A 16,483-nucleotide genomic window follows, 5' to 3' on the forward strand; every position below is an offset into this window, starting at 1 on the left:
TTTCTCCATGAACTTAATACACTAGATGCATGCTGGATAGCGGTCGATGTGTGGAGTAATAGTAGTAGATGCAGTCAGGAGTCGGTCTACTAATATTGGACCTAATGCCTATATAATGATCATTGCATGGATATCGTCATGATTATTTGAAGCTCTATTAGTTGCCAAACAGTAATTTGTTTACCCACCATTTGCTATTTTTTCTCGAGAGAAGCCACTAGTGAAACCTTGGGCCCTCGAGTCTCTTTCTCATATTATTTACCTTCGCGATCTATTTTATTTGCCTTTTATTTTCAGATCTATTAATCAAAAAGACAAAAATACCTTGCCGCACTTTATTTAATTTGGTGTTTGATCTATCATTATTTACAACTTTCTGTCGTCCACGTGTCAATTTCTAGCAATGTTACCCGAAAGGGATTGACAACCCCTTTAACACGTCGAGTTGCGAGTATTTGTTATTTGTGTGCAGGTGCTATTTACGTAGTGTTTCTTGGTTCTCCTACTGGTTCGATAACCTTGGTCTCATCACTGAGGGAAATACCTACCGTCGCTATGCTGCATCATTCCTTCCTCTTTGGGGAAATACCGACGTAGTCCTAGTAGACATCAAAAGGAATTTCTGGCGCCGTTGCCAGGGAGGATCTTCAACATATACCAGGTTCCTAATCACAAATCTCATATCCTCGCAATTTATATTATTTGCCATTTGCCTCTCATTTTCATCTCCCGCACTTCACAAAATTTGCTGTTTTATTCGCCCTCTTTTTCGTTTGCCTTTTTCTCGCCAGATCTCTTGTTTGCTATCCCTACTTATGGTACCATGTGCCTTCTATTTTCTTGCATCTTTGCTTGCTAATAATCTATCGATATGGATCCTCATCCACTTGCTAATCTTTTCATTATGACGAACCAATTGCTAGTGAATTGAGCTCACTAGATTATCTTTATGATGTTTTGCTTAAGATTTATGAATCTGAAAATTGTGATGAAGTGTTAAATGAAGAAATTTATAAAGTGATTCATGATAGTTCCTTTAATGAAAAGCATGATTGCAATGATGTTATTATAAATTCTATTAATGTGAATTGTGTTAATTATATGCAAAACCCCAAGCGTGGGGATGCTAATTTTGATATGTCCACTACTTATTGCAATGATCATGCATGATTGGGGTGATTCTTCTTATGATCTTGAAAATTTATTTAAGCCTCATGATGAACATGAAATTGACAATAATGTTTGAAATAATATTGAGAGTGGGTTTGGAAGAGCTTCAACTCTAGGTAAAAATAATCCCACATATGGAGTGTTCAATCTTATGAAATTTTTGACAAAAGTGGGTTCGGAGAGGTCAGGACTTTATTTGATGATAATCCCACTATTTTGGAAGAGTGTCAACTTTTCATGCATGTGGATCATGAAGAGAATATTTTATGTGATTGCTATATTGTTGAATTTGAGTATGATCCTACATGTAATTATTATGAGAGAGGAAAATATGGTTGTAGAAATTTTCATGTTACTAAATGACCTCTCGTTATGTTGAGATTGATATTGTTTCTTTCTTCTTCCTTGCATATGGTAGTTTTTGCTTGCCTTGATCAATTGTTTTTCTATAAAATGCCTATGCACAGGAAGTATGTTAGACTTAAACTTGTTTTTCACATGCTACTTGATGCTCTCTTCATGTTTCAATTTCTATCTTTCATGTGAGCATCATAGAAATCTCAATGCCTAGCTAGGGGCATAAAACGATAGTGCTTGTTGGGAGGCAACCCAATGAATAAAATTTATTTTAGCCTTTTTCTTTCTGTTCTTGAGTATTAGCACAATTATGCTACTTCTATGAATGTGTTTTTTGTGTTTTAATTAGTGTTTGTGCCAAGTAAAGACTTCAGGATCTTCTTGGGTGATAGTTGTTTTGATCTTGCTGAAAAACAAAAACTTTTACGCTCGCGAGAATAATTTCATTTTAAACCAGAGGGTGATAAAATACCAATTCCTTTTGCAGTAGATTAATATACAAATTTCCCAGGTCACCTTAAATTTTCAGAGTTTTTGGAGTTATAGAAGTATTCGAATCATCCAGATTGCTACAGACTGTTTTGTTTTTGACAGATTATATTTTCTTTGCATTTTGTGCTAGTTTTGATGACTCCATGGTTTCATTTGATGAGTTTTTGCCATAGAAAATATGGAATACAGTTGATATAATGCAAGAACAAAATATTAATTGGTTTACTACAACACTTATAGTAGTGATTTGTTTTCTTATACTAACGGATCTCACGAAGGCTTTTGTTGAGTTTTGTGTAATTGAAGTTTCAAGTTTTCATTTATCTTACGATGGATGAAGGAATAAGGAGTAAGAAGGGCCTAAGCTTGGGGATGCCCCGGCATCCCAAGCTATTATCCAAAAGAGAGCAAGCAACTAAGCTTGGGGATGCCCCCGAGCGACATCCCCTCTTTCTTCTAACGACCATCGGCATTTTACTCGAAGCTATATTTTTATTCGTCACATACTTTGTGTTTTGCTTGGAGCGTCTTATATAAGATGAGTCTTTTCTTGTTTTATTTTGTGTTTTAAGTCTTGATTCCTTGCTGGACACACCTATTTGAGAGAGCCAAAATTATGCAACGACTTGTTAGAATTTCTCTATGATTCACTTAAATTTTCATGAGCTATGGACTTGCTATAGTGCTTCACTTATATCTTTTTTAGCACGGTGTGCTTTAGTATTTTTGAAGAAATTATCTCTTGCTTCACTTAGATTTATTTGAGAGTTAGTAAAATTTTCAAGAAATTCTCTCTTGCTTCACTTAAATTAATTTGAGAGAAAGAAATATTATGCTCATGATCTTCACTTATATTTGTTTGAGCCTATCAAAAGCAACACATGAAAATTAGTCCCAAAGTGATAGATATCCAAGAAGGATATAATAAAAACTTTCATGAAGATCATTGGAAAAAATAAACTTGTTTCTTAGTAATAGTTTTGAGATATGATGATGTGATATGTGAGTCATCTTGATGAGTAATTATGCTTTAGTAAGAATATTGGTGTTAAGGTTTGTGATTCTCTATGAAAGCACGAAAGTCAATAGTTATGCAATGAAATTATATCCTACTTGTGGTGCATTATTCAATGTTAATTATGCTTAATGCTCTCTTATGAGATTATTCGTTTCTTGGTTGATCTCTTCTCAATCTTTTGCTAGCCTTCATTATGCACTAAGTATGATCACTACTTGTGCATCCAAAAACCTGTAAATAGTTTTGCCACATGAGTCCACTATATCTACCTATATGTGGTATTCTTTTGCCGTTCTAAGAAAATTTGTATGTGGCATCTCTAATTTTCAAAATAAACTTCTCTTTTGTATGTTCGTTCCGCTCGTGGAGTAGTGAGGGGTGACTAATATTTTCCATGATAGATGTGTTATTCTGAGTGTTTATTCACTTGTCATTGCATGAGAGTAAGGCGAAGGTATTAGGGATACCCAGTCCTGAAATGAAAAGTGAATTTACTTTATGTTGTCAAATAATAAATTCCGTGGATAGTGTTGGTATGGAAGGCACCCGTGTATACGGTTGGCCATGGAAAGTGAGAGTACGGTGGAAAAAGGAATAAACTTTATTTTCTGTTTGGGGACAGCCCATGATATATCTAGCATGGAAAGTGTTGGGAACTCTAAGTCGTTTTCGTTGGCGGGAAGGACACACCTCCCAAAATGTTTTTATCTCTAAGTTTTTTCGCTTTGAGCTCTGGCACCTCTACAAATCCCTACTTCCCTCTGCGAAGGACCTTTCCTTTACTTTATGCAATTTTTATTTTTGAATTTGAGTCTCCATCTTCTCTTATAAAAGCACCAACTAGGAGGCACTATGATCGTACTTGAGCATTGGGTGTAGTTAATATGTGAGTGTGTTTCATGAATAGATCAATCATTGAGCATGATGGTCTAGGGATAACTTATTTTGGCATTGATATTTTGAAAGACATGGTTGCTTGTTGATATGCTTGAGTATTTAAGTTATCACGTCAAAACTAGACTATTGCTTTGAACAATATAAAAGTCCAAATGTCCATGCTATAAATAAAAGGATACATGTTAGGCAGCATTCCATAACAAAAATTCTATTTTTATCACTTACCTACTCGAGGACGAGCAGGAGTTAAGCTTGGGGATGCTAATACGTATCTATAATCTTTGATTGTTCCATGCTATTATATTATCAATCTTGGATGTTTTATAATCATTTTATATCATTTTTTGGTACTAACCTATTGACATAGTGCCAAGTGCCAGTTGTTGTTTTCTACATGTTTTTTACATCGCAGGAAATCAATACCAAACAGAGTACAAATGAAACAAAACTTTACGAAGATTTTTTTGGACCAGAACACACCCAATGGGCCAAGGCATCGCCTGGGGGGGTGCTCCGAGTGGACCACAACCCACCAGGGTGCGCCAGGAGGCCCAAGCGTACCCTTGTGGGTCGTGGCCACCTCGGGTGCCCCCCGGACTGCCTCTTTGCTCTATAAATACCCCAATATTCCATAAACCCTAGGGAGTCCACGAAAATCAATTCCAGCCGCCGCAGAGTCCAAAACCACCAGATCCAATCTAGACACCATCATAGAGGGGTTCACCACTTCCATTGGTGCCTCTCCGATGATGCGTGAGTAGTTCTTGGTAGACCTTCGGGTCCGTAGTTAGTAGCTAGATGGCTTCCTCTCTCTCATTTGATTCTCAATACAATGGTCTCTTGGAGATCCATATGATGTAACTCTTTTTGCGGTGTGTTTGTTGGTATCGGATGAACTACGAGTTTATGATCTGATATATCTTTTTATCCATGAAAGTAATTTGAGTTTTCTTTGATCTCTTATATGCATGATTGCTTATAGCCTCGTATTTATTCTCCGATATTTGGGTTTTGTTTGGCCAACTTGATCTATTTATCTTGCAATGGGAACATGTGCTTTGTAGTGGGTTCGATCTTACGGTGCTTGATCCCAATGACAGAAGGGGAACCGACATGTATGTATAGTTGCTACTAAGGATAAAACGATGGGGTCTATCTCTACATAGATAGATCTTGTCTACATCATGTCATCGTTCTTATTGCATTACTCAATTTCTCCATGAACTTAATACACTAGATGCATGCTGGATAGCGGTCGATGTGTGGAGTAATAGTAGTAGATGCAGGTAGGAGTCGGTCTGCTAATCTTGGACGTGATGCCTATATATTGATCATTGCCTGGATATCGTCATGATTATTTGAAGTTCTATCAATTGCCCAACAGTAATTTGTTTACCCACTATTTGCTATTTTTTCTCGAGAGAAGCCACTAGTGAAACCTACGACCCTCGGGTCTCTTTCTCATATTATTTGTCTTCGCGATCTATTTTATTAGCCTTTTATTTTCAGATCTATTAAACCAAAAATACAAAAATACCTTGCTGCATTTTATTTTATTTGGCGTTCGATCTATCATTATTTACAACTCTCTCCCGTCCACATGCCAATTTATGGCGCCGTTGCCCAAAAGGGATTGACAACCCCTTTAACACGTCGGGTTGTGAGTATTTGTTATTTGCGTGCAGGTGCTGTTTATGTAGTGTTGCTTGGTTCTCCTACTGGTTCGACAACCTTGGTCTCATCACTGAGGTAAATACCTACCGTTGCTGTGCTGCATCATCCCTTCCTCTTTGGGGAAATACCGACGTAGCCCTAGCAGACATCAGACACTATAAACAATGAGATAACAAACTCCCATAACTTCGTACAAACCACTAAGATGAACTTCGAACAAAAATGGTATTTTGAGTTATCAGTTGGTGTAGAAAACAAAAAAGTACATGATGATTTATACTCACACAAGCATTACCATGAGAGTTTACCAATCAGAACAATGCTTGGATAACATATTCTTAACATTCCAATTAGGTAGGTGATCATGTAAATCAACAATTGAAATGGCTTCAATTAATCATTTTCCAAGTTGTAACATCCCAAATTTTCAATTTGGAATGTTATACATAGGCTCATTCAAGCCTATCATATTTTATTGCATTTTTGCTTTGCGATCCTCAAAATTCTAAGCAACTCAAGGACCCACGAAGAGAGTTGGGGATTTCGTTATTTTCATATTTGAGTTTTCTCAAATTTTGAAAAAGGGGATCATTTGGTTTTAATTATTTTCCCCTCCGAAAATATTTCATATTAAAATATCTGACAGGAGATAATATGACTTCTCCAAAATAAATGAAATATTAGAGGAAAAATATTAAAATCAAATAAGTTTTTTCTTCGTTTTTACTGCGGTTTTATTTGAATTAGGAAAAATATGCGTTTTTGAAAATTGCATTAGTGATCTAAATAAATGTTCACTTTGTCCGCAATATTATTAGAGGACCGTGACAATTTATTTCAGGATTTTTGGAGTCCGTTTAGTATTTCTTTTATTACTTTTTCTGCGGCAGGATTTATTAAAAAAGTACCCGACCTACCGGGCCGTGTCCGACCTGGACACTTGACCCGGCCGACCTTATAAGCCGCGCCCCCGTGACCCCGAGGCCCAGCAAGCCGCCAGCCCCGCCCTAGCGCCGCCGCCGTGCCTTGCCACATCGCCGCCCTCCGCCGCCGCCGCCGCAGCGCCGCGCCGTCGTTCCGCCGTCCCGCCGCTGCCGCACGCCGCCGACCTCGCCGAGGTAGCCGCCACCGCCGGTTTTCGCGAGAAAACCGTTTAGTTTTTTCGAAACCCTAGTCCGTTGTTTAGATCAGTTTCTTTTTGGTTTTTCTCGGTTTAGTTAAATCGCGGATGTTCGTCTGTACGTTCGTTTTTAACGAACGTTGTTCATCCGTTAGTCGCAGACAGCGAACGTTCATTCGTTGGCCTGTTCGTCAGTTTTCTTTTTCCAGGGTTATTCCGCGATTATTTTCGATCGCGATTTTTGCCCTAATCTTCATTCTAGTTTATCTTTTCGCTTGTTTACCTGAATCAGGTGAAACAAGCGCCTAGATCTTCGTCTTGAGGCCCTCTTTCCATTTAACCAACTTGAACAAGATTTTGGTACTGTAGAATTTGACTTTAGTCCAGATTAGTGTTTGGATCTTGTTTCTTTCGTAGTTTGAGTTTTGCTGCTCCGTATGATTTGATTCTTTTTGCAAACCGGAGTTCTTCGGTTGAAATTTCTGGTTAGATCTTCTTATTTGAGTTTTCTTCGTGCATCTTTGCTTGATTGCTTATGTATGTTATTCTTTGTTTGCAATAGAATACCCGTAGTGCGAAGCGTGATACTACGAGTCTCTAGGTTTTGCGGATCATCAGCAATGCAAGTAACACTTTGATCATACCCCCTTTTCACCCAGTTTTTATGCATTAGTTTCAACCCTCACACATTGCATGAGTAGGATCTCTTAACATGTGGGTCTGAGAAGTAGATGATGAGGTAGAACATGTTACCTATTTTATTATCAAACCCCTGGGAGTTACTTCTACGTTATGCTTATATTGCTATGCTATGCTCGTAGACGTGGTTTGGGTTTGAGTGTATCCATGACAGATGTGATCATCCTACGGTCTGGTTAATTAATGGTTCAACTTAAGGTGGAAAATTTAATACACATCTGGGTGCATTGCTTGTGGGCACCTGGAGAATCCAGTGTTGTCCAAGGATATCCCAGAGTACCCGTGTGATCATCCTACGGTCCGCCACCCAGGCTCAAAGGGATCATAAGATTATTCATGCTAGAAACTTCCTTGTGCAACCACAAGCCATTATGGGCTCTGGCATAGTTGAGTATGTTGTGTGAAATCTTTCAGTGGTGGGCTAGCATATGTATGGGAAAGTAGGTGTAATGGTCCACCCAGAGTAAAGAGTTAATGCTTCTGAAAGGCTGTGTCTCGGTCATCTGTTTCTCAAACACCCTGTAGTGTGAGAAATCCAACGAAGGAGATCGAGTCTTGTGGGGAAAAGTGGGCAAACCTCTGCAGAGTGTACAAACTAATCATGGTTAGCCGTGTCCCCGGTTATGGACATCTTGAGTATCTGGTACTTGAATTATTGATTTGATCTCATCACTCTAAAGTTAATTTGTTCGGAAGTTAATGACTACTTTAATTGGGATTGAGTTGGAGGAACCTTCTCAATGTTTTCAACAAACTTTGTAGTTAAATAAAATATATTCCTTTGATGTAAGAAAAAATTGGCTTTATGCAAAAATTAACCTTAGTGCCTCCACCAGCCATATATGCATGTAGTGATAGCATTTATCTGTTCAATGCTCTCTTGTGTTACTTTGCGAGCATATTCCATGTGCTGACCCGTTTTCGGGTTGCGACGTATCATGTTGCAGACTTTTCAGACGACGAGTAAGACGCCGTAGGTTGTTTGTCATGCACTCAGCTATACCGTTGGAGTTGATGGACTCACTTTATCTTCCAAGTATTCCACTGTTATCGTAATTAGATGGCCTTAAGCCATACTTATTGTAATAAGTTCTCTTTTGAGACATTCGATGTAATAAGTGTGTGATTGCTACTATGTTATAAATCCTTCGAGTATTGTGTGTGTCAGCATTACCTATCCAGGGATGACACTAAAGCACAGAGACTTGACCGTCTGAGGTCGGGTCGCTATAAGATGGTATCAGAGCACACGCTGAATGTAGGACACAACCACTAAGATGAGCCACAGATCACTCTTCTCTACTCATTTCTGATTCCTCTCCATTTTCTACTCTTTAGGATGGCAGACGCAAGGAATAAGTTTACACAGCCGGATGAAGACACCCCGTTTGGACGACACTTGAAGGAAGTTACTAGGTACCTGAACATCGGAATACCAAGCTTCACCGGGACCTACATCGCCACTTTACCAGAAGAGGAACATTGGTTGATTCGAGTTGAAGTTCCAGGAAGGACATTCACGCCTGTCACTGAGCCCATAGAGTTTTCTTTTGATGCACCAACCTGGAGTCTAGGCAAGAGCATGGTAGCCCATATTGCCATAGGACGCATCGGTGAAGTTTACCACAAGGAGCTTAAGGACACTATCTACCAGATATGTGGGCGCCGAGATGAGCAATGGGAGATGATCAGCACCAGGAAGGACAGGTCCACTGCAACATTCATCCAGGAGTTAAGCAATCACATTCGTCGCCAGGAGAACGAGATGTGCGCAAGCATGATAGATTTGAAGAAGGCAAAGACCAGGATAATAGAGCTAGAAGAGGAGCTTAAGTCTACACACGATGGATATGAGGAGGAAATGACGATACTTGTGGAGATGAATGACGACCCGACAAGGAAGCTAGGAGTTTTCATGGTAGACCCTGCACCAGGAGGAGAAGACGACGAACCTAAGGAGATTCATTCTGAAGACTACATCATCATCGATGACACCAACTTCGACCCTGATGGTAGTGATGATGACTATGAAGACGAAGCTAGAGCAGATATCATGGAGTCTTCTACCGATCAAAATTTCTAGTAGACCACCATATGATTAGTTGTATTCCCCCATTTAAATATTAGTCACTACAAAAAAATACACTTTCGTGATGATACATGTTTGTCACAGTAGGTCATGTTTTCTGTCATGCATGTACATCCATGACAATTTTATGACAGAATCAAGATAGTCATACTTGTGCTGTCATACAAGTGTTCCATGACATTACCAAAATTATCATCACGGAAGTGTCCACTTCCATGACGATAAATCGCGCTTCATAGAAGTGCTTTCGTCAAGGGTGACCGACATGTGGCATCCACTGTAACGGAATGCCATTAAGCTATCGGGTCCGGTTTTGGATCCGATAACCCGTTAACAGCTCGGACCAATGGGGATTTTCCATGTGTAAAATTCTGATTGGCTGACGGAAACACGTGTCAGCTCCGCGTTGGCACAAGTGTCACTCATCCAATGGGCGAGATGCCTATGATATGTTGACACGTGGACCGGCCCAAAAGTGGCCCATAAAGTTTAAATGGGCCGGCCCAACTAAAGGCCCGCAAGATTTTGCGGACCATAATGGGATGGCCCAGCTAAAGGCCCACGAGATTTTGCAGACCATAATGGGCTGGCCCAGCTAAAGGCCCACAAGATTTTGCGGGCCATAATGGGCCGACCCAAGTAAAGGCCCACAAGATTTTTGTGGGCCATAATGGGCCGGCCCAGGTGAAGGCCCACAAGATTTTTGTGGACCATAATGGGCCGACCCAGCTAAAGCCCCACGAGATTTCGCTGACATTAATGGGCCGACCCAGCTGTAGGCCCACAAGATTTTGAGGACCCTAGTAGGGCGACCCATTAATTGGCTACCATATTTTGCGCCAAATGCCGGCCCATATTTGATCTGGTCCATTAATGGCTTGCCACGTTCCGGGCCTAACAATGGCCCATATGAGATCCGGCCCATTAAAAGCCTATCAAGTTCTAGGCCAAATTACGGCCTAGATCAGGTCCGACCCTTTAAGAGGCTTTGGGCTAAATTATGGCCCATATCAGATTCGGCCCGTCAACTAGACGCTACGCTTTTGTGCCCACTTGCTAAAGGCCCATTTAGTAATTTGGCCCGATATTAGTTTCGGCCTGTTAAGGGCCCGTTTAACATTTTAGCCCTATATTAATTTTGGCCTGTTAAAAGCCCGTCATATAGTTGGGCCTAACTACGACCCGATTTGCATCCGGCCTGCTCGCAGCCGATAATCTGATTGGGTCAAACAAGGACCGAGACAATTTTTGCCTGTTAAAAGCCCGTGATTTGATTGTCACAATCATGGGCCGGGGTCTATTTCGGGCTACTGCCGGCCCGTGAGCTGTTCGGCACGTTTCAGGCCTTCCAACGAACTAAGATGATGGAGCCCATGATGCGGATCATACATCGTGATTGCATGACGGCCCGATTATGTGCCATAATTTTACGGTTTGGCCGGTTTACTGTGAAGACAGGATATATATATATGTATATATATATATGTATATATATATATATATATATATATACAGTAAAATAACTGCAACATCGTGAATAAGAAAAAACCTAGACTATACAATGAAGAAATTACGGCATATTACATCCACTGGGCATCAAAGTTCGCCACTATGATAATAAAGCACAAGCAGACAACAGATTACATACACGGGGCATCAAAGATCGCCACCAGTGCAACTAAACACGCCGATAAAATAATATACAAAACCGATAGCACTTCAATAGAGTTCAAGAAAGGTTAGCCTGCTGGGGAGCTGCAGTGCAAGCAGCTGAACAAGCTGATGAGACTGTGCTTGTTTAACACTTATATCCTCCTCACTCTGAAAGATAAACAAGCAGACAGATGACAGGTTTTGCACATAAAAGTATCAATGCCGACAATTCATCACATTTCTTACTGACCAATAAAGTGACATAGTTTAAAATTGCATTAACACAATATGGTATTGTTCAGGTCGAGACATGGCAGGAAATGACATTGTGAAGGAGTTGGCAGCTTCACGACACCACTCGATTACAGATCAAGAACTCATAAGTATCAATGGTTAGTGTGTTGTCAATTTATCCCATTTCAGATTGGCAAATAAAGAGACAGTTTAAATAATAGTAGAATGATGTGACATTGTTCATAGTTAAGACATTGGAGAATATGACATTGTGCTGTAGTGGGTAGGTTCACCACACCACTAGATTACGGATCAAGAACAGAAGCATACATGCAGTGCAAAAGAAGATCACTTGTTCTGTATGGAACTTGGTTGTACAACTAAAAACTTAAATTGAGAAGGACAAACTTTTGTTTATGAACTACATAATATACTCTAAACATGCAATTTAATGCAAACACCAAAAATAAACAACTGTTGCAGTCATGCCTAACCAAATATACACAACAAAGTTTGAAGGCTTGAGAAGGACAAACTTACATTATTGGTGAAGCAGGCTCTATAAAGCCCTTGTCCATGCTGATGGGGGGGGGCAATTCAAGAAGTTTACCACATAATCTTCTTCATAAGCATTGCCTTTATTCTACATTTTGTTAAGAGTAAATATAGATGTGACAATATAAGAAAAATGGAGAATATTTAAGATAAGATGAAGAGTGATGCTACATAACCAAGTAGCTATAAATGTAAGTACAACGATACAGGCAAAAGGTACACCAAGAGCAATGCAGAGCTAAACTTCTTCAGTACCATCGGTGTTATCCAACCTTATGGTAAGAGTAGATATAGATCTTATGTGTAGAAAATGGAGGGCAAAGGAAAATAAGCTGCAGAGTGATGGTACATGAACAACTACCTGTCAATATAAGTACACTGATAAAGGACAGCAGGTACTTACAAGAACAATGCAGAGCTAAAAAAATTCATTGGCATTGGATATATTCTACACTAATGTAACCATTCATACAGATCAAATAATTTGGGGCAAACAATTGATAAGCAAGCTATCATGCATACTACTATCACATAATGAACCAGGTATGTATGCAAGTACAGTGATACAGGACAACATGTACTAACAAGAGCAAAGCAGCGGGCAACATATTTGTGATATCCTGTCGTTCTTTTCAAATCGGAATTCTTTTTCGAGCAGATTTCCTGCAAAAAAGATCCGTAAGGCACATGCGGAAAAGTAGAAGTTCAAATTGCCATGCAATATCATAGACAATACCTCATCCTCGGAATGAGACCAATGCATAACAAAGTTTTTCCATTCAATGTCTTCTAAATTTAGCATAGGAGACTTCACCAGAAATTCGTTTATAGACTTGCTATGAAAGTGTGATTTCCTCAGGTAACACCAATACTGCTGCAATGCTTCCTTGAAAAGCGCAAGCAAGCTTTGCTCGTCATGACTATCCAGATTGACCCTCGCCTACTTACAACAATGTAATGTAAATCGTTGATGTTTTCAATCAACAGAAAACAGGAAAATAATAACCATGAATAATAGCACTTAAACGTAAGTGGGACGGGAAGATGTGAAAATGGTGTTTGTCTTCACTATAATCTTCCCATGATGGGAATATATGCACATAGTCCCTAACAACATTGAAAGCATTGTCTTTTAAACTAGGAATAACTGGAATGGGGTTCCAATCTGCAGGAATTGGCGGTCTCTGCAGTTGGGATAGGTCTTCGGCCGGTGGACTTGTTGTACTTTTTGCTGGAGTGGGATTTTTCTATGGTAGGGATGGTGATATGGCAACTAAAATCGGCATACCATTTACTGGAGTGCAGGTCATGTGTGGTGCGGCTAGTGGTGTGGTCAATGAAGTATGGGTACAGTCTGCTGGAGTCGGTCCTACGTTTTGTGTCACTGGTTGTACAGCCAATATAAGTGGGGCGCTGTCTGATTTCTCCGGCACAACCATGTTTTTCAAGGACTTTGCTGGTGCTCCTTCAGGTTCGGCAATCACCCTCTTCCTTTTTATGTCTGATGCACAAGAACAACATTTGAGTGGAAAAACATGGTATGATGACAGATGGAAAATGTATTGTTAATGGATGGGCATGGCATCTCGACATATATGATGAGTAAACTAAGCAGATGGTGGTGCAACAAAGTAGAAGAAATGCAAGACAACATATGCAAGATACGCGAAATCAATAAAAGCTTGCCAAATTAGAATAGGCACCTTGATGGGTGAACAGGACAGGCCATCTGCCTTTGACTCCTCGAGGTTAGAATGGTCATTAGGATCATATTCTGAACAAGAATCAACAGGTGGGGAGCGTATGAGTTTCATTGCATCCAGAATGGCACTCAATGCCTTGGTGCCAATTTTTAAGTCATTGCGGTGTTTAGATTCAAGAGTGGACTGCTGCTAGTGCGACACAAAGCAGCTACACAGATCATAGTGTAGATATAACGGGAAAACCGTAAGCATCAGATTAAAATCAGCAAAGTGGAACTTGCTAGAATATATGTGCTAGTATTGCCGGTACGGCTAGAAAGGCTTCGGATACCAGCTCTCTTCAACTGAAGGTGCGGTACTATTAATATCAGTGTAACTCTCAAAGGCGACACAGCTCCCTGCATTTCCTTGCTATTCTTATAGGATTCAAGTGGGCAGGCCACTACAAATCCTATTCCCATGTTTACAAAATCCTACGAATCAAAGAATCCCAAAGAGTTCAAAGTGTCCATACCAACCGACTGTATAGACCTCTACACTACAAATGTCCCTGGTCATCTTCACTACAAGGAACATACTGTACTACTATCATACTCCCTCCATTCCAAAATATAAGTCCTGGTAGAGATTTCCACTATGGATCATATACAGATGTATCAAGATACATTTTAGAGTGTAGATTCACTCATTTTACTCCATATGTAGTCCATGGTGGAATCTATACAAAGACTTGTATTTAGGATCAGAGAGAGAGAGAGTACTTATTAAAGAAGAACAGAAGAAGAACATGCTAAAGAAGAGCAAGCAGATTTTGGATAATAAAATGTTTGTTGCGCAGTGCCCACACATGATGAACCAGAGTGCATTAAGAAAGCAACTCCCTGCTGTCTCTCTATATGTGGTGCACATGCTTTTTCCAAAGAAAAGTAGGAACATTAGCTGACCAATTAAATGTTATCTGTTTTAGTAATATCAGCATCATATCAGATTCGTACTTGAGCAATAAGTTTGGAATTATGAGTGGCACGTTGTTTAGCTTGATGGATTCAGGAGCAGTGCTAAGCAGGTACGATGATGGTACTGAATATAAAGGCATGTCTGCATGCAAGTCGCATGACTTTTGTCATTTGGGTCAGTCGACCATTTCAGGCGGTTGGATGAAGATCCTACGTCTCCTAACCCTTCTTCTTCCCCGTCTCTGATTCTTCCGATACAGAACACTGCATGGACCGCCGGCCGGACCACCGCCCCCCACCGCCTGTGTTGCTCCGCCACCTCGACCCCCACCCGCGTTGAGTTTTCTTCGTTCAACGAGGCCCCACCACCGTGCCCCACAACCAAAGTCCCCACGCGAGCCCCTTCGTTCGCACCGGCGAACTCCGGCGAGCTCTGAAAAATCGACTGACCCAATTTTGAAATTTAGTCTACTGTGATTTAACTAGTGTGGAATATAAAAGGGGAAAACTATAAGCATTGGGAGTATAGTATTGAGCGTGCCATGGCGGATCTGAAGGTGCAAACCAGACAAAGGCAACTTCGCAACCAATGTTTGCTTTCAACTAGGAAGTAAGTGATGGACAAGAAATCAAAGTAAAGCAGTGGCGATCTATTTTCTTGCTGCGATAAATAAGTTGAGCAGATAAGAAAGAGTACCGCCTCTGGAGCGGCGCCGTGTATGCATCTGCTGAGAATTTGACGGTGCTGCGGTAGCGATGGCTGTCGGCAGTGTGGAAGCAGATCTAGGAGGGTAGACGGTGGCGGCGGGGCGCGGTGGACGAGATGGTCGTAGGAGCGGCGCCGACAAGGTGGACGACGGTGGGGATGAAGAGAGAGGACGGGATGCAAGGATCCCGGTCCGAAGCCGTGGATGAGAGAGGTCGATCTCTTGTAATGGACGGCGGTGTCGGGGTATCAGCTCCGGCATGGTGGAGGAGGACGGCGGTGGATGGGGTGGCAGACGGAGGAGGCTGGGGTGGAGAGGGTGTTTTGGCGCCCACGGAGTACGAATGGGGAAATGGATGTTGAGAGGAAGGGGGGAACCATGTCTTCAGGGCGCGCTTGTCTTAAATGCGAGGAAATTTACAAACTTAGCCCCCGTTTCAAATTTCCTACATCACATGAATATTAGTCGGTTGGGGACAGGGCGATAATCTTGCATACACCGAATATTTGCTGACGAGAGTTTGTTTTTGGCGCCCACCGTGTATGAATCAGGGAGGGAGTCGATTTCGGCCGAGGACACACTGTGTTTTGGCGCCCACCGTGTATGAATCCGAGTGAGAGGCGGTTATGTCACGTTTGAGTGAAATTACAAACCTGCCCCTATCGAAACCTATAGAAATCGAGCAGATAGGCTTTGCATGGAAGGGATAGGCAGTAGTATTTTCCATCTCGCAGATTTTGGTTTTGGGCGGTTACTGCGACTTTCCCCGCTTCGTTCAAATTTTGCAGAATGCACGTTTACCGTGCCAACTCAATTCGAATCCCGTTTGTATTCTATTTTTTTCGGGCGGGATCCATTTTTGATTGGAATAAAATTCTATATACATCATTTTTTATATATACTTTCAAAAGCACAACAAAGAATTGTGCTCCTTTATATGTATAATATGATTTACAAATACAATGATCTCAAAATCATAAGGTTGAATTCAAAAAATTAAACCAAATTATGTTCTACTAAAATGAATGGATCAGTAATATCTACATATTAAATAACATAGATGAGCGTGAATTCATATGAGTATGCATGTTTGATAGATCAATTTTGGTTCGAGTATGGATTACATGTATCATCATCTCGAATTGAAATATTTGAATCC

The sequence above is a fragment of the Triticum aestivum genome, chromosome 7A (assembly GCF_018294505.1).
Source record: "Triticum aestivum cultivar Chinese Spring chromosome 7A, IWGSC CS RefSeq v2.1, whole genome shotgun sequence".
NCBI classification, from domain to species: Eukaryota; Viridiplantae; Streptophyta; class Magnoliopsida; order Poales; family Poaceae; genus Triticum; species Triticum aestivum.